The 21115-nt window shown below is 46.9% G+C and overlaps 1 protein-coding gene across 1 annotated transcript in view; it reads left to right on the top strand.

The window, feature by feature from the left end:
• The window catches only part of GAK (cyclin G associated kinase), a 2243070-nt gene that overhangs the window by 2064971 nt on the left and 156984 nt on the right, over positions 1–21115 (top strand). The gene's annotated exons all lie outside the window — the stretch shown is intronic.

Here is a 21115-nt window from a genome sequence, read left to right as displayed (position 1 = left end):
TAAATAGGACTGGAGAAATTTGTGATCACTTCAGAGGTTTTTATGAGAATTTGTATAGAGAAGATGTACAGCCTGAGGATGACAGTTTAGCAGCTTTCTTTGATAAGATTACTCTTTCCAAGTTGTCTTTGGATAAAAAAAATATCAGCTGGAGGCTAGGATTGATGTGTCTGAAGTTAATTTGGCGATTTCACAGATGAAAGATAGTAAAACCCCTGGACCGGATGGTATAGTCTCAGAATTTTATAGGAAATTTGAAGCAGACTTGGCTCCTATTTTATGTGAGGCCTATAATGTTCTTATCGAGTCGGGCGAGATGTGTGATTCAATGAAAGAGGCATTGCTCATTGTGATTCCGAAGCCGAATAAGGATACTAAGCGATGTGGAAATTATAGGCCAATTTCTCTTCTGAATGTAGACTTGAACAATTTTACAAAAATATGGGCCAATAGGTTGAAGTCATGTATAGGTGATTTGGTTGACGAACCTCTGGTAGGTTTTATATCAGGACGTTTTGGGTATGATAATATACGGACTGTATTGGATGTGATTGGAGTACATTTTGGGAAGGAATCTGACAAGATCATTGTTTTTTTCGATGCTGAAAAGCATTTGACCGAGTCAATTGGATATTCATGGAATATATTTTGTTGCAGATGGATTTTGGACCTGTATTTATGAAGATGATGGGATGTATTCACAATGGTGTTAGGGCTAGGTTTTTGGTTAATGGTGTTATCTCAAGGTTATTTCAGTTATCAAGAGGTACGCGCCAAGGCTGCCCATTGTCACCTTTTTTGTTTAATTTAGCATTGGAACCACTTGAGGTGTATATTAGGCAATGTGAACTGATAAAGGGCATTAGTGTTGGGAAGGTTGAGGTTAAGCTTTTGTCATATGCTGATGATATGTTGATTTTGTTGTCCAATCCAAGTGAATGTGGTATTGTGGTAAGGGAGATGTTTGAGGAGGTTGGTAAATTGTCTGGCCACAAAGTTAATCGGTAAAAAACTGAGATTTTTCCACTGTCTAGAACTTGGAATAATGTTATTAGGGACATTCGGAATTGTGGCTGGTCCCCGGGGGGGGGCGGGGTCACTTATTTGGGAATTTGTATTGTTGGGGATTTGAATAAAATAGTGCATTTGCAATTTGAATAAGGTGTTGGCTAAGCTGGCCTTAATGGTTAGGAAATGGGATAGATTGAATTTGTCTCTATGAGCTAAAATAAATGCCATTAAGATGGTTCTGTTGCCAATAATATTGTATATTGTTCAATCCATTCCATTGTTGATTTATAAAAAACAATTTTTGAAGATTGAGAATCTCTTTCAAACTTTTTTATGGGGAGTTGAGAAGAGGCCTCGTGTTCCGAATTTCATTTTGATGCAGAAAGTGGATGAAGGAGGTTTTGGCTACCCGGATTTAGTAAAGTATTATCGGTCCTTTTTACTTAAGAAGAGCTCCTATTTCTTTAGAGTAGAGTCTGTTAAGGAGCCATTGTGGTTGCAAATGGAGAGGGGGATGTGTGCGCCGTTTCATTTGGATACTCTTTATTGTATGGAAAAGTTGTCTAATAAGAAATTGGTTTTGAAGTCAATTGTGGTTACCAGACAGATTTTGAGCGCTTGGTTTGATGAGGATAGACAGACTTATGGTTTCAGTGTAGATGCCTCCATTTGGTATAATGAAGCAATAAAGATTGATAATAAATGTCTTCATTGGAAGAGTTGGGTCTCGAGGGGTATTTTGAAACTGGGGGATGTTTTTTGGATTTGGTGAATAGATTTAATCTGAGTCAAAGAGAAATGGCTAGGTATTTGAGATTGGCTTTGGTGGTTGAACATAGAATTGTTATGGTGGGTGGCTCGCTGGAAGGAGGCCGGAGATTAGTAAATTATTGGATGGTCAAGAGTATGGTGCATGAACTTGCATGAATTTCATGCCCATGAATGCGAAACACCTGTTGGCATGGGATGGGTTGAGAATTGCTTGGTCGAATGATGTTAGCAGGGTCATTTCAGATGTTGAATGGAAAGATATTTTGAGAGTGGGTGTGAATCTAGGGAAAGTCTAATTCAGCAGAAAATTGTGGGAAGATTGTATTGGACACCTGTGCGGATGTTTAAGTTGCGGTTGAGATCGGATGATTTGTGTTGGAGTTGTGGTGCGTATAGAGGTACTCTTTTACATCTATTGTGGGAGTGCCCTAGAGTACTGTCATTTTGGTGTGAGGTGATAGATAGGATTGATTTCATTTTTGGAATACATTTACCTAGATCTGCGGCCAATATAATCTTACTCTTGCATGTTGACAGGGGCGCTCAGATTAGGAAACATAATTTTTGGCTTGATAGAGATGTGATGGTTGCGATTAGATTAATCCTCAAGATCTGCGTTGAGGATTGGTTGATAGATCTGAGGGTGTTGTCTAGGTATGATAAGGTTTTGTTGAAGAATAGAGGCAAGGAGGACAAATATTTGTTGTTGTGGGGTTCGTTTGATGCTCTCTATGATTGATTTGCTAATTTATGGAACGTTTTGGTAACAAGTGGAGATTGGTTTAAGGAGTTTTTGTTTTTTTAAATAATTTTTAAAATTTGTATTTATTTATTTTCGTTTGCTTCCCTTCTCCTTGTGATGTTATGTTTTGTCTTCGTGGTGTTTTGTGTGTGTAGGGTTAGATATTTGGTGGGGTTCATTTAGTTGAGTTTTAGATAGTTGATTTTATTGTAAGAGTTGGTTTAATTGGTTTGTTCGTGTTTTCATTTGAAAACTGGTACTGATGTGTTAGTTTAAGCCTATGTGGAACTGATGTATTGTGAACCTAATAAACAGAAGTTTAAAAAAAAATAAATAAATAAAAAGAAAATGTGGTTCCTCGGCCTGTATGATTGCGAAAAAGGTGATTCTTAGGGCTTGGAAGTCGTCCAGCTCTTTTTGCATCGATGAGTGGGTGGATGAGTTGCTTACAATCTCCACCTATGAAAAGGCAATTTGCAAATTGAAAGGAGAGACTGAAAACTTTATGGACATATGGGGGATCTTTCTCAATGTGTATGGTTAAAGTCTCATGGTGACTCAATATGCTGGTGTGTTTTGTCCAAATTCACTATTACCCTGAAATGTATTCTGATTTGCTTTTAGGCTAGCCAAGATGCTGCTGAGTTACGTGGGGATGTGTTTTGTGATTATTTATAAATTGTTCTACCAAATGATACAGTTAGATATTCTTCTGTTTCTTTCTCGTCTCCTTTTCTGGTCTCTTTCAATTTTCTTTCTTCTACTTTTTCTTCTTATTTATGTTGTGTTATGCATTATGAGATCATTTTTTCTTCTTTTCCTTCTCTTTTGGACTCAATCTTGTGACCAGGTTTGTAATTTTATGAAGTTTATTTGATTGTATTGCAAACTTTATTGGTGAAAATAAAAAATGTTAATCTAGTAAATAGAACAAGTACAGTATGGGAATCCTATAAGGTAGTGGTGAGGGGAGAAATTATTGCTAATGCAGGTGGAGTCATAAAATCCATAACCACTGATATAGCTAATACGGAGGCACAAATTGCAGAGCTAGAGAGGAACAATAGTGCGGGGGGCACTTCGAGGAAGAGATTAAACTGTGCCAGACTTGCTCAACCCACTGGGACATGTGGGCAAATTCAGCTATTTGAGTATTTTGAAAGAACCCATGCACAAGGAGATAAGCCAGGTAAAATGTTAGCATGGTTGTACAAAAGCAATGATAAGAGGGTTCCAATATACGCTATAGAAACATCAATAGATAAAGTAGAACACACACAAGCAGGAATTATTTTAGCATTCCAGGAGTATTATGAAGAGCAGTATAAAGATACACATGCAAACAGTGAAGTGGATCTCCATGATGTGCTGGAGTTAATACACCTAACTAGTTTAGACGAGGAACAGAGGTGGATGTTGGATGAACCCATCACCTCGGAGGAAGTGTTGGCCACGATAAAATCCCTTCCCTCGGCCAAAACCCCCGGAACAGACGGTTTGCCAGACGAACATTATAAAGAATATGCTAGTATCCTCACCCTGGTCTTGACAAACGTATTCAGTGAAGCATATGATACAGGACTCCTACCAGAGAGCATGAGGAAAGCTTTAATAATTCCATTCCTAAAGCCGAATAAAAGTTCCACAGAGTGTGGATCTTATAGACCCCTGTCATTGTTAAACTAGGATAGTAAGATCCTCACAGCAGTTCTCGTACACAGGCTACGAAAAGTGATAAATAAGATAATACACCCGGATCAAACAGGATATGTTCCGGCTAGGAACATATCCTCGAACTTACAGAGGCTACACCACGTAATACAGCGGACCAAAGATGGTCAGGAAAGTTGTGAAGTAGGATCGTTAGATGCGACTAAAGCATTTGATTCTGTCCAGAATATACACCTAACCATTGGCTAGAGTCAGGACCGGATTAACATACTCAGATAGATGGGTGTTACAGAAGGGCACTAGGCAGGGTTGTCGGTTATCCCCAATGCTGTACATTATAGCAGTGGAACCTATAGCGGCATACCTGAGACAGGAATACAGAGATATAGGAATGGACATTAACGGGGACAAGCATATTGAATCATTGTATGCTGACAATATGTTGATATATTTGCAAGACCTGGAGGAGAACCTAGAGTATCTACTGGAGGACCTTGATAATTTTGATACCTTCTCTGGGATTAAGAGAATCAAGGCAAAATCCATCTTATTCCGCTGGCAGCGAGAAAAGTCTTGAACTACCTGTGTTGCTCTTGCCATGGAATGGGCCCCACCTCAGATATTTAGGACTGCATATATACCACGACCCCAAACAGGAACATGAACAGAACACCATTTGAGCTAAGGAGGGGCTGATAAAGTCAATGCAATTCTGGGCTAGGCTACGCCTGTCGATGTTAGGTAGAGCAGCCCTACTGAAAATGGTTGATTTACCCAGGCTAATGCACTGTTTCGGAAATATCCCATACAACATACCAAAGAGGTTCTTCCTTGACTTAGACACAGCATGTAGGAGCTTTCTGTGGCAAGGTGGCAGGCATCGAGCCGCTCTTAACATACTACAAACACCCTACGAATTGGGTATTGTCTAGCTTGCCAGCTACAGTATATGGTAAAGTGGATGGCAGATGAGCCCACAATAGACACGGCCCTCCTACAACCAGCAGTTAAGTTAGTACTCCTGAGAGACATAGTGTGGGCACCTCCGCGGGGGCAAGAGAAGTATCCACATTTAATAACTGCAGGTGTACAAATCTGGCTGAGGGCCTGCAAGACTATGGGGATCATAGACCTGATGTTACCACAGATTCCGCTAGCAGCAGTAATGGCAGACAAAAGGGACCTTGCGGGCTGGAGTTAAAGCACAATGGGAGCCTAGGAGAATCGCGACAATTGAGGGATCTATGGGAGAGCAATAAGTTGGGGGCATTTTCCGAATTGCAAATAACCGCAGTCATACATAAGGGCTAATTCCTGCTCCACACAGATATACTAAACACAATTAAGGATAGGTGGCTGGCTGCAAACGATACCATGGTGACGAATGAGGACGTAGAAACCATGTTAAATGTCTTGGAGGGGGTCATGCCATATCTAGACTGTATGATGTATTCATAGGATGTAACTCAAGAGAGGAAATGAAATGCAAAATGGGACGGGAGAGAGAACTGGGTAGAACACTCGAAGAAAAGGAATGGGGTAACATTGTTACATATCATTAAAAAAGAATCGAGAAATGCTAAATTGCAGATGCTTCAATTGTACATCATCCAAAGGGCTTACCTAACACCGGAAGCGATATCCAAGTTTAAGGGAGCAAGTAATCAGGAGTGCCCCAAATCCAAAGCGGTGAATGTAGGTATGATACACATGTTTTGGGAGTGTGCTACTATACAGGTATTCTGGAGGGGTATTGCAACCAAGGTGGCCTTTGGTGGAATTACCCTAGACGTACACACCCTGGAGGCATACATACTAGGTCAGTTTAAGAGAGGAACAAAACCTAAAGCAACAGGTAAGATCAAAGATCTCATATATGTACTGGCAAAAGCGCAGCATTGCAATGAGATGGAAAGCAACCACAGCACCGAGTGTTAGCAGGTGGTGGGAAGACTTGCAGAAATGGTCAACAGCGGAAACAGGAGTGTGGGAGAGGGCACTTGCAGAGCAAAAGATAGAACCTGGTGTAGATTTACTGCAAGGGCTAGCCCTCATGGTTACTATCTTCAGCCAGAATAACGAAAATGACAAGGATTAGATGATTCAGGTTGGAGGGCAAAGAAGGAAATAGATTCATCAGGGAAGTTGAAGTATTACATGCAATCTTAGGGAGGGGAAGAGAGGTGGCAGGTCAACAGGGTTTGAAAGTTGTTGGAATGTTGAACTAAATAACACTGCAATGTCATGTGTTATGTTTAAAAACCAATAAAATATATTATTTTAAAAAAACAATAGTTACTGGTAACCATACATTACCTATTCAAGGATGTGCCATTCTGCCTTTTTTTTAATCCAGCCAAAAAACAAGGTTCGCCTGCAGAGTTACAATCGGCTCTTCCAAGTTAATTAGTTTCACCACAGAGGCTCATCAGGCCAGCGCTCTGACAGAATTCCCAAACCCAGGCAAAGTGTTACCACTGCTTTGCATACTCGGCAAGAATTAGTGAGTGGCCCCATAGATTATCAATTGTTAGCTTCCTGTATGCTTATAGAATCATCTAAAATTAAGCTCAGCATGCAGCTGTTTCCCGTGCCATCCTTCCGTCATAAGTAAAAAATAGCCATGCTGCCTACAGTTGGGTTTAGTTGATAAATGTCCTTGTGTAATTTCCTGGAGTTTATTTACACAGCTGTCGCAGAACATCCTGTATTCTAGCGGGCTAAATGTAAAGATCTGTCTGTGTTTTTTTTGCTGATGTGGGAAGTCCTGGTGTGAGTCATCAGAATTGCTGGTATTCTTAGCATTCCGTTGTGTATTAGTCATCTGTGGGTGAGCAGTATAAAACCCCTCCCATAGCAGTGCTGTTTCACAGCTGCTCAGCTCTGTCATTCCCCTGTCACGCTGTTTGCGGAGTCACAGGGCGACACATGCTAGCTGGGCATGAGATGCTGTAGACTGAAAAGACAATAGTTCGAAGCAGTTTACTTCTAACGCAAACTGTTTTGTTTTTCATTATTTAAATGAAACATGCCATGTCTAAGGCACTAGTTTGAACTTTTGTACAGACTCTGGGAAGCATGCTTTACTTGTAAAGCAAATTCACGTAGGGTTATTTTTGGCGGCCAGTCTCTGTTTACACACTGTATCAAAGCCATAATCATCCATACTCGCTTTCTAGCCGTGACCTTGAGATTATAAAATCATGACGTTATCTATATTATATAGACTTTCTCCAGCATGGGGTCTGGCATGGATTCACATGCTCATGAATATTCCCCGTCGTTAGGCCGGGAATCCTCGGTATAGAAAAAATCAGTATCCGTTTTGTTTCTGATCTGTCTTTCTCAGTAGTAACCAATCACTGGTCTCTGGGTCATACTGCCCCCAGCCAATGACTGCCCTCTCCCTAAGCCCCGCCCCTGGCAGCCATCCTCAGATTTTTACCGCACGTTCAAGTGTTGGGAGTCCTCGTGCTTAGCGCTTGAGCTTTTGCTGCGTTTTCGTGCTTTTTTCAGGAGATTTTCTAATTTTTTCGGTTAAAAGAGCCTCAAGCTCCATGTTTCTACTTCCGATCAACGGGGATCCGTTTCGGAGTTTTCTACGCCCCTCAAGGGTGAAGATTTCGTCGAGTTACGCTTTTGGAGGATTCCAGAAGTTCCGAGGCCTACACTGGACATGGCCCAGGAGAAAGGGAGCTCGACGCCCGGGAAGCTTTTCAGGACCTGCCCTGGATGCCAGCTTCAGAACGTTTTCAAGGACGACGAGCATTCGTTATGCTTCTACTGTCTCCATGAGGACAAGACGCACAAGGAAAAGGACTGCGCATTTTGTGGAAACATGTCGAAGCGGACCATGAAGGATCGCCACCTCTGTCTCGCCAACTGGCTGGAAGGTAAGAGCTCGCCAGGCGAGAAGAAGAAGAAGAAGAAGTAGTCCGAGCGGTCTTCTAAGTCCTGTGAGGGTGCTCCGGCGACGGGGGCCCAAAAAAAGGCTAAGTACTGCGAGTCCGCGGGCACCGGGAGCGCCGAACGGTCGGGCTCCTTGGCTGCCAGGAGCCAACGCTCTGGCTCGGGTAAGAGGAAGTTCGAGAACCCAGCGAAGCTTCTGGAGAGGCCCCGGTCGATCTCAAAGACTCCGGCAGAGGGGGAGCGAGGCTCGGACCCTCCCCCGAAGGTGAAGGCCCCAGGCGTACAGAAGGTGACGTTGGCCGTGATTCACCCTGCTAGGACCTCGATTGAGGATGTCACAGCGGCCCTGGCTTAGCCTGTGGAGGCTACACCAGTGGAGGCGCCCTCAGGTACCAGAGTCTCCCTGCCACCGCGGAGGGAGTCGTCTTTCAGGCCCATCGAGAAGACCCCCACGAAGTCCTCGTTTGAAAAAGGGGGATGGGGTGGTGGCCGTCGTAGATACGGACACGACCTCTGAAGAGGAGCTCATCCAAGTCGTGGAGGAGACCCAGCCCATCGGGAGGGATCCCGACAAGGGCGACGACGAGGGCGACAGTGACGCAGACGAGGCTCCTCAAGAGCCCTCACGCCCGTTTTTTCCGGCGCCGCAGGACACCTCGGTGGCCATTTTGTCAGCCATCCAATCCTTATGCTCGGAGATAAGGACTAGGTTGCCCCTTCCCCCGACGGAGGAGCCTGAGCGAGACCCGACGGAGGATCCGGAGCCAGGACCTTCGGGGAGCCCACCGCCTAAGAGGAGGACACATCCTAGAGCTCCTCTCCCGCCTCTGCGGCCTTCTCTGCCTTCCCCCGGTCCACTACCCGCGGGGATGATACAGGCATGGACATGACTACGACGGGTACGGATGATGACGGAGGCGACGACGTGACGTGCCCCCCGTCGCCCCCTGCCCGGGCGTCCCTGCCTGACGAGATTGGATCCTTCCATGCAATGATCTCCAGGGCATCCGAGCTCTTCCAGCTCTGCCCCGAGGAAAAGGAGGGGTTCGTCTACCAGCAGCACGAGGCTAAAAGGAAGACGGTCCTCGCTGTACCGCTTCTAGATGACATCTGGGATGAGGGGCTCGCCCTCCTCAAGAACCCTGCCACGGCTCCTGCAAAGAGGGACCGGTACGAGAAGAAGTACCGGGCCCCCGACGCTGCCCTCTTGTGCCTTAGGGCGCAACCAACCCCGGACTCGGTTGTTTCGGCGGCAGCCAAGAAGAAAGCGGGGGGCATCGGCCTCGACTTCAACCTCCCCTCCGGACGGTGAGGGTAGGAAACTGGATGCGATGGGACGACGGGTCATCTCATCTGCAGCGACGACCATCAAGGCGGCCAACGCCCTGGCCATCGTAGCCCGCTACGACAGGGAGTTGTGGTTCAAGATCGCCCCGCTGTTGGACTTCCTTCCGGATGCCAAGAGGGCTGAGGCCCTGGAAATCTTGCAGGAAGGTGAGATTGCCTCAAACCACGCCATTACGGTGGCCATGGACATCGTCGACACCGGTTGCCGTCAGTGGGGCCACAGCGTTTGCCTGAGACGACGAGGATGGCTCAGGGCGACGGATTTCCGCCAAGACGTTCAGATCAAGGTTTTGGACATTCCCTTCGATGGGAACGACCTTTTTGGCAAGGCGGTTGATGAATCCCTTCAGGCGATCAAGACGGACACGGAGACGGCCCGTGCACTGGGTGTGCTGCTCCAACGACGGCCGTCCTTTCGGAGTTCCGGAGGCAGACAGGGTGCCTCCAAGGGAGCCGGCAGCAGCGCCTCTACTTACCGCCAAGCGGCAAGGTCTTCGTCGCATGAGGCCTATAGGGGACACGGCAAGTCAGGTGGATCCCGCCGTCGTCGCCAAGGTGGTCAAGGAGGCAAAGCGGCCTTCAAGCATGATTGAACCATCCGTCAGGTCGGGCCCCTGCCAAAGCACCCCGGTGGGAGGCCGGCTGACGAAGTTTGTCGGCGTGTGGGAGTCCATCTCCACCGACCGTTGGGTGCTGGACGCCCTGGCCCTGGGGCACGCCCTAGAGTTCCAGAAGAGGTGCCCCCGCATTCCTCCCGTGGCCAGGAAGGAAAATCACATCCCTCAACTGCTGTTGGAAGTACGTCGATGCTCAGGAAAGGTGCCATCGAGCTCGTCCCGAAGAGGCTTCGGGGCTCCGGAGTTTACTCAAGATACTTTCTCGTGAGGAAAAAGACAGGAGGATGGCGTCCCATCCTGGACCTGCGACGACTAAACAAATACATCAAGGCACAGAAGTTCCGGATGGTCACCCTCCAGCACGTGCTGGGACAGCTGGAGGAGGGCGATTTCCTGTCGTCGTTGGACTTGTAGGATGCGTACTTCCACATCCCCATTCTAAAAAGACACCGAAAGTTCCTCAGGTTCGTGGTCCAAGGGCGGCACTACCAGTTCAAGGCCCTCCCGTTCGGATTAAAATCGGCACCCAGGGTGTTCACCAAGTGCCTAGCACCGGTGGCAGCGGGTGCGCCTGCAGGGGATCCACGTCCACCCCTACCTGGACGACTGGCTCATACGGGCAAGGACAAGGGAGCTCGCCGTGGAACACACTGCCAAGACCGTCCAGCTGCTCACGGACCTGGGGTTCTCCATCAACTTTCCAAAATCCCACCTGGTCCCGTCGCAAGTCGCCCTGTTTCTGGGAGCACAGCTCGACACAGTGGCACGGTGGGCCTCACCGTCGGAGGAAAGGATAAGGACCATCCTAGGAAAGGTGCAACGTCTACTGGCCACGGACGTGGCCAGAGTGAGGTCTATCAAGTCCCTCCTCGGAATGATGTCCTCCTGCATTTATCTGGTGCCCCATTGCAGACTTCAGATGCGGCCCTTACAAGAATTCCTCGACGCCCACTGGATCCAGACGACGGGCAGCTTCGAGGACAGGATCTCGCTCGACGAAACGTTCCACCAGGCGATACGATGGTGGGGTGTCCGCGCTCATCTGACAGGGGGAACAGGCTTGCTAGCCCCAGCCCACCAGGTGACGGTGACGACGGATGCCTCCCTGGAAGGTTGGGGAGCGCACACCGGGAGCCTCCACGAAAGAAGCCCTTGGTGCTCGGAGGAGAAGACTCTACACATCAACATCTTGGAGCCCCGCGCAGTGTTTTGGGCCCTCAGGTTCTTCCTTCCGTCCCTCAAGGGCAAGGTGGTGAGGATCTTCACCGACAACACCACCACGATGTTTTACATTCGGAAGCAGGGCGGAACCAGATCCCCTGCCCTGTCCAAGGAAGCCCAGGATCTGTGGCATTGGGCCATCGCACAAGGGATGTTTCTGGTACCCTTTCATCTGGCAGGGATAAAAAACACCATCGCCGACTCACTCAGCAGGGAGCTGCGCTCGTGCCACGAGTGGGAACTGCGCCAGGATCAAGTGGGCCGGCTCTTCCGACGATGGGGCGAACCCCAGATCGATCTCTTCGCGACGGCGGCGAACTCCAAGTGCCGGAGGTTCGCCAGCAGGTTTCCCCAACCGAGGAGCATGGCCGATGCTTTCTCGTTCCCCTGGGACGTCCTGCTCCTTTATGCATTCCCGCCGTTGCTACTCCGGCTTGTCAACCAGCTCAAGAGGTCCCGGTGCAGGATGATCCTCGTCGCCCCGGCGTGGCCGAGGCAGATCTGGTTCCCGGACCTTCTGGACTTATCAGCGTCCACACCAGAAAAGCTACTGATGGACGCGGATCTTCTCTCCAGAGAAGGAGGCGCCATTCTTCACCACGAACCAGAGTCGCTGAACTTGCAGGCCTGGCTTCTGCAGCACTAGAGTTTGGAGGATACGACATCCTGGCCGATTTAAGAGAGGTTCTTGAAAGGGCCAGGGCTTCCTCAACTCTCAAGTGCTACGGACACAAATGGAAGAGGTTCTCTAGGTGGTACCGGGCACAGAAGATTAACCCTCTGCGGATTACGGCCCCTCAAGTATTGCCGTACCTACTGTCCTTGGCCAAGGCGGGCCTATCTCATGCTTCCATCAAGGTACATCTGGCTGCCGTCTCACGTTACACCAGAACTACAGGACGGGCGTCCTTGTGGTCTCATCGTCTGGTGAAGGAATTTATGAAAGGACTGTTCCGTTCATTCCCGCCGGTGAAGGCCCCTGCCCCGGCGTGGGAGCTCAATGTGGTACTAACTAGGCTCATGGGGGCCCCATTCGAACCTATGCATTCAGTGCCGTTGAAGTTTCTGTCGTGGAAGACAGCATTCCTCGTGGCCATCACATCTGCACGACGAGTGAGAGATCCAGGCCCTGTCTTGCAAGCCTCCATACTTGACTTTTCACGACACGAGGGTGGTGCTGAGGACGCACCCTTCCTTCATGCCCAAGGTGCCGTGGGACTTCCACCTCAAGGAGCCCTTGGTGTTGCCAGTTTTCTTCCCGTCGCCTTCATCGCCGGCTGAGAGGACTCTGCACTCGCTAGATGTAGCTAGAGCGCTGAAGTTCTATGTGGACCGCACGAAGAGTTCCTGGAAGACATCACAGCTGTTTGTGAACTTTGGACCTATGAATCAAGGGAAGGCTCTCTCGAAGTCTTCCATTTCCAGATGGCTCTCCGGCTGCATCATGCACTGTCACCGGTTGGCAAACTGACCGCTGCCCGGCCATCCGAGAGCCCATTCGACCAGAGCGATCGCTGCTACTACGGCGTTCCTGTCTGGTGTGCCCCTGCTCGACATCTGCAGGGCTGCTACGTGGAGGTCGACGCACACCTTCACGAGATTCTACTGCGTCGACCTGTTCGCCTAAGGTGAGCCTGGTGAGGAGGTAAGAGTTGCTTAATGTTGAGTTGTTGTATTGCTTAATATTGAGCCTTGTGCCACCTCCCGTGGTTGTGCATGTGTATACTGCTATGTATTCTTATATTCATGAGCATGTGAATCCATGCCAGACCCCATGCTGGAGAAGGAACAAGTTACTTACCTGTAACTGTTGTTCTCCAGCATGGGTCTGGCATGGATTCACATGCAAACCCTCCCGCCTACCCCTCTGCGGCTCTTCACTTGGTCATACTGCCACTTCACGTGCTACCAAATCCGAGGATGGCTGCTAGGGGCGGGGCTTAGGGAGAGGGCAGTCATTGGCTGGGGGCAGTATGACCCAGAGACCAGTGATTGGTTACTACTGAGAAAGACAGATCAGAAACGAAACTGATACTGATTTTTTCTATACCGAGGATTCCCGGCCTGACGACGGGGAATATTCATGAGCATGTGAATCCATGCCAGACCTATGCTGGAGAACAACCGTTACAGGTAAGTAACTTGTTCCTTATGTCCAGTTCATACAACATTGATATACAGCTTTTATATAAAATAATTATATTTTTATATACATGTTTAAATTAAAAATAGGACTACTTGTACTCATTTGTATATACATTATTATATTAAAAAAGATCTCAAAATTGCTTTATCATTTTCCGCTTCCCATCACATCGGGCCGAACCCCGCTGCAACGTCATCACTGTGTCACACTCCAAAACCCTAGATTCACAGTCCCTTTCTTCGGAGCTCACTTCACCATCAACGCTTGGCCAGGCAACACAACCACCATCTGCTCTCATATTTATATACATTTTTTAAATAAAATGTATTTTCACATATATCAATTCATTGCAAATAGTATCAAAAACATCCCACTTCATATAAAAATATACATTTGTATATAAAATTGATATCATTGTTGATATCTTTTTTATATCAAATATATATTAATTGTATATTTAAGCATATCAAAATGGGATGGGACTAAGACCGGAAGCAGGGGGCATGCCCACCTGTCAAAATGTTGGAGACAAAAGGGTTCCCCCTTGTACTACTCAAATCAATTTATAGGCCCTTTAATACCGAAACTCTTCCCCTGTCTTCTGCTACATTTCTTTCTGTTCCCTGTTTCAAGTGCTACTGTCAATTACTCAGTGCATACAATGACGACATGCAGGTGGCCGTATTGCCCACTTTCTTTTGTCGTGTATCTTTAAGTTCTGAAAATACAGGCTCACATTACTTTGCATTGTGATATTTGCAGTCTTCTATTCAGAATGTGGAAAATAAAGCTACAATCGTATTCTATATGCTTATCATGTTTCTATCTAAGCATTTTTATATTGTCAGTTTGGTTTATTATGTCATTTATGACTCTGCAAGACATCTATATAATGCAGAGTAGTTTTGTGCTACTTTAAATTCAAAACCTAAGTATTTGTAACAGCAAGCACTTGGAAGGGATCGGGCCAGGGACTGATATTGCAGATTTGGCTTAAATCCCAGACTATACTGTTGCTTCATACCTAATAATAATAGTGACCATGCAGATAATGCACATCGCAGAACTGTCTCTCTCTTTACTTAATTATGGCAACATCTCTGAAAACTATGGCCCTCAAGTGAAATGTACAATACATCACAGTTTTTAGTGACACCTATGTTTTGGATGTGTGTATATTTACAAATAAAGAAATATTTGATAGTCTTCAGTATCCAACCTAATTTGTTAATGCCACCAAGCGTTGCTTTCTCCTTTTTACTTGCACCAATAAAAAGATTGTCAGGCAGGGAGTTACAATTTATTGATGGGGCACAACAGGGTACTGTTACCTTTGGATGTGAGCCGCAGGGCCTGCTAGCTGCTGTTGGGGGCAGGAAGCACTGGGGCACCAAGGAAGGGGGCTCAGTTGCTAAAGGGTATGCAGGAATGTGGAGGCAGGGTACTGTGCATGGGAGACATTTTGAAGTGCACACAACAAAGCGAAATGTCACCTTGAATAAAAGGTGTTTTTGCGCTACACGCGTGATAATGACATCAACCATGAAGATATGTAAGGCTAGAGAAGTCAGGATTTAAAATGTACCTGTAGGTGTTTGCTAATCTCGCCTAGATCCTTGTACGTCAGATTTCCAAAGCTATGTCACCTAACTATACAGGGCTTACACATGCAGGTCAGTATGCATGCTTAGCCAGTAATGGAACAATTGGTGCATGTTTTGCAGTTTAACATTGGTTACCATTTCCACAGTTCTGAATATTTACCTGAGGTCCCTTGCTGTGATTTAATTTCTGCCCCTCTATAACCTCAAGCATTGCAGTCTGATGATGCTTAAAATGTCAATATATATGCAAATTAAGAATCTAACTCATCTGATGAGCTATGCAGGGCTTTCCTCCACGCTGGGAGGCTTACATTAATTTTAGAATTGCTAATTAAAATGTATGCCCCTGGCACAATAACATGTTTTCTATTTCTTTGCAACCAAGCCACATTCAAAACAAATGTTACCACTAAAAAGAATACTTTCTACACAGTGTATTTATTGGTAACAAGCAAACAAATACATCAACACATACGCAAAATGATTTCCCCCAAAACATCAAAAATCAAAAAAGGACTCAACACTCGCCCTACTTAGCAAATCATACCAGAAGTTCCTAAAATAATGTTGTGCCTATTGAAGGGGAAAGACAAGCCCTTGTATGGCTGCTTGCATTCATTCAATTGTGTTAAGTGCTGGGCAGGAATCTTAAATTAAATGCAAACACTTGGAATGCCCTCTGGGAGCCTGCCTTTCCCTGTAGTGGGCTCTAAATAATTTTAGAAGTGCTGAAGATTACATTATTGGGGCATTTGTGGCTGCACATAACTTCTAATTACAATGCCTTGTACATTCAGTGACTTTATCAACCAACATATGATTGCATTATTGAGGTGTTGGTAGCTGCCACTTTACATATGATGGTAACACCTGTTATGATATGTCTTACAAATGGTGGTTTACCAATAATAATATGGCATTACTGGGACATTATTGCATCTGGCATATGATGACTGGCGCCAATACCCAGTTTCGTTATGATGAAGCTGTTTTGAATGGATTGTGTCCTCCAACGTATTCCTCATCTTGGATGTCTTCCATCCAGCTTTAGCTGCTTCGGAAATTTTGTCTTGGCAGAGGGCGCCGTGCGTCGATGTCGTCGAGTCGAACTCCCTCGAAGGCCTCTGTCTAGGTGTGATATCATCGGGTATACAAGCAGCACGCGTGGCGTCCGTTGGCCTCAGTTCCGTTTTCCACTGTACGTGTTGCTTCGGAGACTCGGCGCGCCACGTGTAGTTCTGTGATGCAGTTACTGAAGACGATATTCGAGAATGTCCTTGTCGTCAACCCAGACTACCCCGCGTTCGGGGTTCAAAAAGTGTAAATCCTGCGGTTCGAAAACGTCCATCATGGACCCGCACCGAGAATGTCTGTGGTGGCTCGGTGAAGGCCATGACATGGAGGCCTGTACGAAGTGTAGGGCAATGACGGGGAGGCCTTGCGAGAGAGAGAGGGAAAACTGCACGTAGGCCGAAAACCCGTCCGGATCGGTCTAGGTCTAGGTCCCGAAGTGGTTCACACCACCAAAAAAAGACTGCACCGGTCTTCTTCCACCTCATCCTCGGACGAATCCCCCAAAAGAATGAAATGCCCCACAAAACGTTCTTCCTCCGAAGAATGGGAAGCATTTAGAATAAAAATGATGGAGCTGTTTAAAAAGGCTAAGCCTTGGTCAGAGCCTTCTTCGGAAGACGGCCGGGAGTGTTAACGTTCCAACGCTTGCACCTCCTCGAGCCCGGGTGATCGAATGAGAAAGGATCGGGAACCCTCCAGGATGCTGAGCGAAAAAGATTGCTCGAGTCGACCGTTCGTGGTCACCGACGCCGTCTGGAACCTGGCACACCTCGAAGGGCAAGCCTTCGAAGAGCACCTCGACGCCCTCGAAGCCAGCTCAGTCGACGACCACTAGTTCGTTGGCGAAATCGACGTCTTTGTTGACGTCGACCCACGAAGCCCTCGCGCCAAATGTTCCAAAGGATCCAATTCAGCCAGAAGCTGTCAGAATAACAGCAAAAGATAAAGCTGCAAAGGCTGTAAAGCCTTCAGTCTCCACGGATACACCTCTCCCAGAAAAGATTTTTAAACCTCTTCCAAGGAAAGAATATTTCAAATCCTTAATTTCAATTTTTGAAGAACAGGAGCGGTCTGATGAGGAGGATGTTCCTTTTGGACTGGAATATGGCACCCCAAATGTCCCACAATGCCTGATTTCTGAGGAAAGCAGAATGAGGGATCTGGTGGAAACCTTGCTTAATGCAAGTGGAATTGACACTTCACCTGAAACAGATTTTGGCAGGCCAGAACCAGGGGAACATGCCAGTCCCTCATACAGGCAGCTAATGACAAAGGTGGTTGAATATTTAGGATGTGCTAGACCACCAACTCAATTCATCCAGGATAATTTGACCTATATTTTGGATCATGGTCCCACCGAAGATCTGATTTTACCCTTCCATGTAGCCTTAAAAAATAGTGTGGCCAAAAATTGGGAGACCCCGGACTCTATTCCTCCGGTGAAGAAGTCCCTCACTTCAAAATACCGCCCTTCCACTAGCAACCCGGCTATCTATCCAAGCACCCTACTCCCAAGAGTCTGGTGGTCCAGGCAGCCACAGCTTCAAATAAGGTGGCGTACCCTTCCATGCTCTGGATAGGGACGACAAGCTTGTGGATGGTTGCGCACAAAGGTATTTTCAGCTGGGAGTATGGCGTTAAAAGCAGCCAACTCCACATGTGCCTTGGCAACATTTTTGTACACTCTGTGGGAGTGCATTGCAATGGCGGCGGAGCACATACCAGAAGGGGAAGAAAGGGAAGGATTCCTAGCCATTGTTAGAGATGGAAAGGAGGTAATGCAGGAATCCCTTCAGTCTGGGTTGGACACTGCAGATAGTGTGAGCAGGTCCATGGCCACTAGCACGGTAATGTGCAGATTTGCGTGGTTGCGAATGTTGGCTTTTGCACCAGACGTGCAAAACCGTCTTTTGAACATGCCCTTTGACGGGTCTCACCTTTTTGGCAACAAGGCTGACGAGAGCCGTGAGAGGTTGCAGACCTCAAAAGCGGCTGCCAAATCTTTAGGAGCTGCTATTAGACAACCTCAGACTTTTCGTGCATCAGGACAATCTTGGAGGGGACGATCCTATCGTTATTACTCCTTATATGGAAAGGCGAGAGGAATGGCCAGTCAGAGGCCAGAAAAAAGCCACTCGTGGTGGACAAGGAAAACGTGCAAAGCCAGCCCCAGCTGCAGCCTCTTTACCGTTGGCGGCCGCAGCAACCGTCACAAAGCCACTTTGAGGACTTGCAACACAAGACACCTGTAGGAGGCAGGCTGTCACAGCATCTGCAAGAATGGCGAGCCATTACTTTAGATGTTTGGGCTCTAGAAATAATAGCCCATGGTTACTGCCTTCCTTTTCTAATGCAACCTTAAAGCAATCCACCAGGGAGACACTCTTTGAAGTTTCCAGATCCGCTCCTACAGCACAAAGTCTTAACCCTGCCGGAGAAAGGTGCTATAGAACCAGTACCTGTAGTGGAAAGGAACAAGGGATGGTACTCCCCATATTTTTTGTTTTTGATTCCCAAAAACGACAAAGGACTGAGACCCATCTTGGACTTAAGAGGCTTGAACAAGTTCCTCAGGAAGGACAAGTTCAAGATGGTCACTCTTTCTCAGATCCTTCAGGCCTTTCAACTTCAGGATTGGTTGGTGTCATTAGACCTCCAGGATGCTTATTTTCATGTGCCAATCCATCTCAAGCACAGAAAATACCTGAGGTTCGTAGTTGGCGACTCACACTATCAGTTTCGAGTCCTGCCATTCGGGTTGACCTCTGCCCCGAGGGTCTTCACCAAGTTAATGGTAGTGGTGGCAGCACACCTCAGGAGAAGGGGGATTCACATCTACCTCAACCTGGACGATTGGTTGATCAGGGCATGTTCTGCCGAACAAGCACTGGATCATCTGAAAGTCACCTGCCACTTCCTCCACAGACTGGGCTTCTCCCTCAATTTCAAGAAGTCACAAATGACACCTTCCCAACAACTCCAGTACATAGGGGCTGTATTAGACACATCCTTGGGAAAGAGCTCGCTTCCCAAGTCGAGGGCTCAAGACATTCTTCAGATTGTTTCCAAATTCCAAAATGCCCAAAATCTCCAGGTCTACAACTTCTTAAGATTGCTGGGCCTCATGGCATCCTGCATTTTCCTAGTGCCAGAAGCACGCCTGAGTATGTGAATCCTTCAATGGGCTCTAAAGACTCAATGTTCCTAGTTCTCAGGTCAAATAACAGATCTCCTTCAGATTCCGAACAAGGTTCGGCAGTATCTTCTGTGGTGGACTTGCACAGAGAACATCCTAAAAGGAGAACATTTTTGGCAACTATGGTCGGAGATTACAGTAGTGACGGACACCTCACTATTGGGGGTGGGGAGCTCATGCCAACGATCTGACAATCAGTGGTCGTTGGTCTCCATCGGAGTCCAAACTACACATCAACCTTTTAGAGCCGAGAGCAATCAGACTAGCGCTGAAGGCTTTTCTGCCATCTGTCAGAGGAAAAAATGTCCTGATAATGACAGACAACACAGTGGCCATGCATTACCTAAACAAAAGAGGGGGTGTAGGTTCACTACCTCTGTGCAGGGAGGCAATGGGGCTCTGGTATTGGGCAATTCAAGAAGGAATCTCCTTAACAGCAGTTCATCTAGCCGGGGAGGAGAATATGACGGCGGACGCTCTGAGCAGGCAGATCACGGTGTCCCACTAGTGGGAACTGGCTCAGGAAGTCCTTCGGGAGATCTTCACCCTTTGGGGAACCCCTCAAGTAGACTTGTTTGCGACCGGAATCAACCGGAAGTGCAAAAAGTATTGTTCACAGGAATTTCCCCTGAGAGGTGCCCTAGGGGACGCGTTTGTGGTGGAGTGGAACTTCCCACTACTATACGCGTTCCCTCCGATTCCTGTCATTCCTCAAGTCATCAGGAGATTGAGACGGTTCGGAAACCGCATTATCCTAATTGCCCCGGATTGGGCCAGGAGAACGTGGTACCCAGACCTTCTAGACATATCCATCTGCCCTCCGTTACGTCTTCCTCGGAGAGAGGACCTTCTCTCACGAATGGAGGACCAGGTTCTCCATCCAGAGGTCAAGACTCTCAACCTTCATGCTTGGTATCTGAAAGGCTGAGATACAAGGATTGGGACCTTCCAGATGACGTCATGGAGGTGTTGCTTTCGGCAAGGAGGCCAGCAACAAAATCTCTATGCCTTTCGAAAAAGTTTTGCAACTGGTGCAGAGAAAAGAATGTTGATCCTTTTCTATGTTCTATCCCGGAAGTGTTGTCCTTCCTCTTGTCCCTGGCACATAGAGGCCTAAATGTTGGGACCATTAAAGGTTATCATGCATCGCTTTCCATTTTCAAGCTCTCTTCGGAATAATGTTCCTACTTTAAAATTCCTTTGATAATAAAATTCTTAAAAGGGACTCACCAATGTGTTCCCTCCTTACCCTTTCCAAGTCCCAGTTTGGGACCTTAATCTGGTTAAGTTTTTAATGTGTGCCCCTTTTAAACCCAGACACACTTGTCGATTAAGATTACTAACATTGAAAACCGCTTTCCTGGTTGCTTTAACATCTGCAAGAAGAGTGAGAAAATTGCAGGCACTGTCTTCTGGGCTACCCTATACTGTGTTCCACAGGGACAGAGTGGTATTGAGGGTTAAACCCTCATTTTTACCTAAAGTTTGTCTGATTTCCATTTAAATCAGAAAATTATTCTGCCCGCGTTCTACCCTCCACCTCATCCCAGTAATGAGGAGGAGAAATTGCACAGGCTGGAACCTAGATCTCTAAGCTTTTACATTTCTAGGCTTTCCAAGCTTAGAGTGGATAATCAACTTTTCATTGGCTACACCGGAAGGAAATTGGGTCAATCGGTGTCAAAACAAACCATATTGTGTTGGATTGTGCTTTGCATTTCAGAATGTTACAGATTGGCGGGAAAAGACCCACCAGAAGGCTTAAGGGCCCATTCCACCAGAGGCATAGCCTCTTCGACAGCCCTT

The sequence above is a fragment of the Ambystoma mexicanum genome, chromosome 6p, assembly GCF_040938575.1.
Source record: "Ambystoma mexicanum isolate Mex_15411 chromosome 6p, UKY_AmexF1_1, whole genome shotgun sequence".
In the NCBI taxonomy this organism is placed as follows: domain Eukaryota; kingdom Metazoa; phylum Chordata; class Amphibia; order Caudata; family Ambystomatidae; genus Ambystoma; species Ambystoma mexicanum.
The sequence above is the reverse complement of the archived record's forward strand: the minus strand, read 5'-3'. Positions and strand labels throughout refer to the sequence as shown.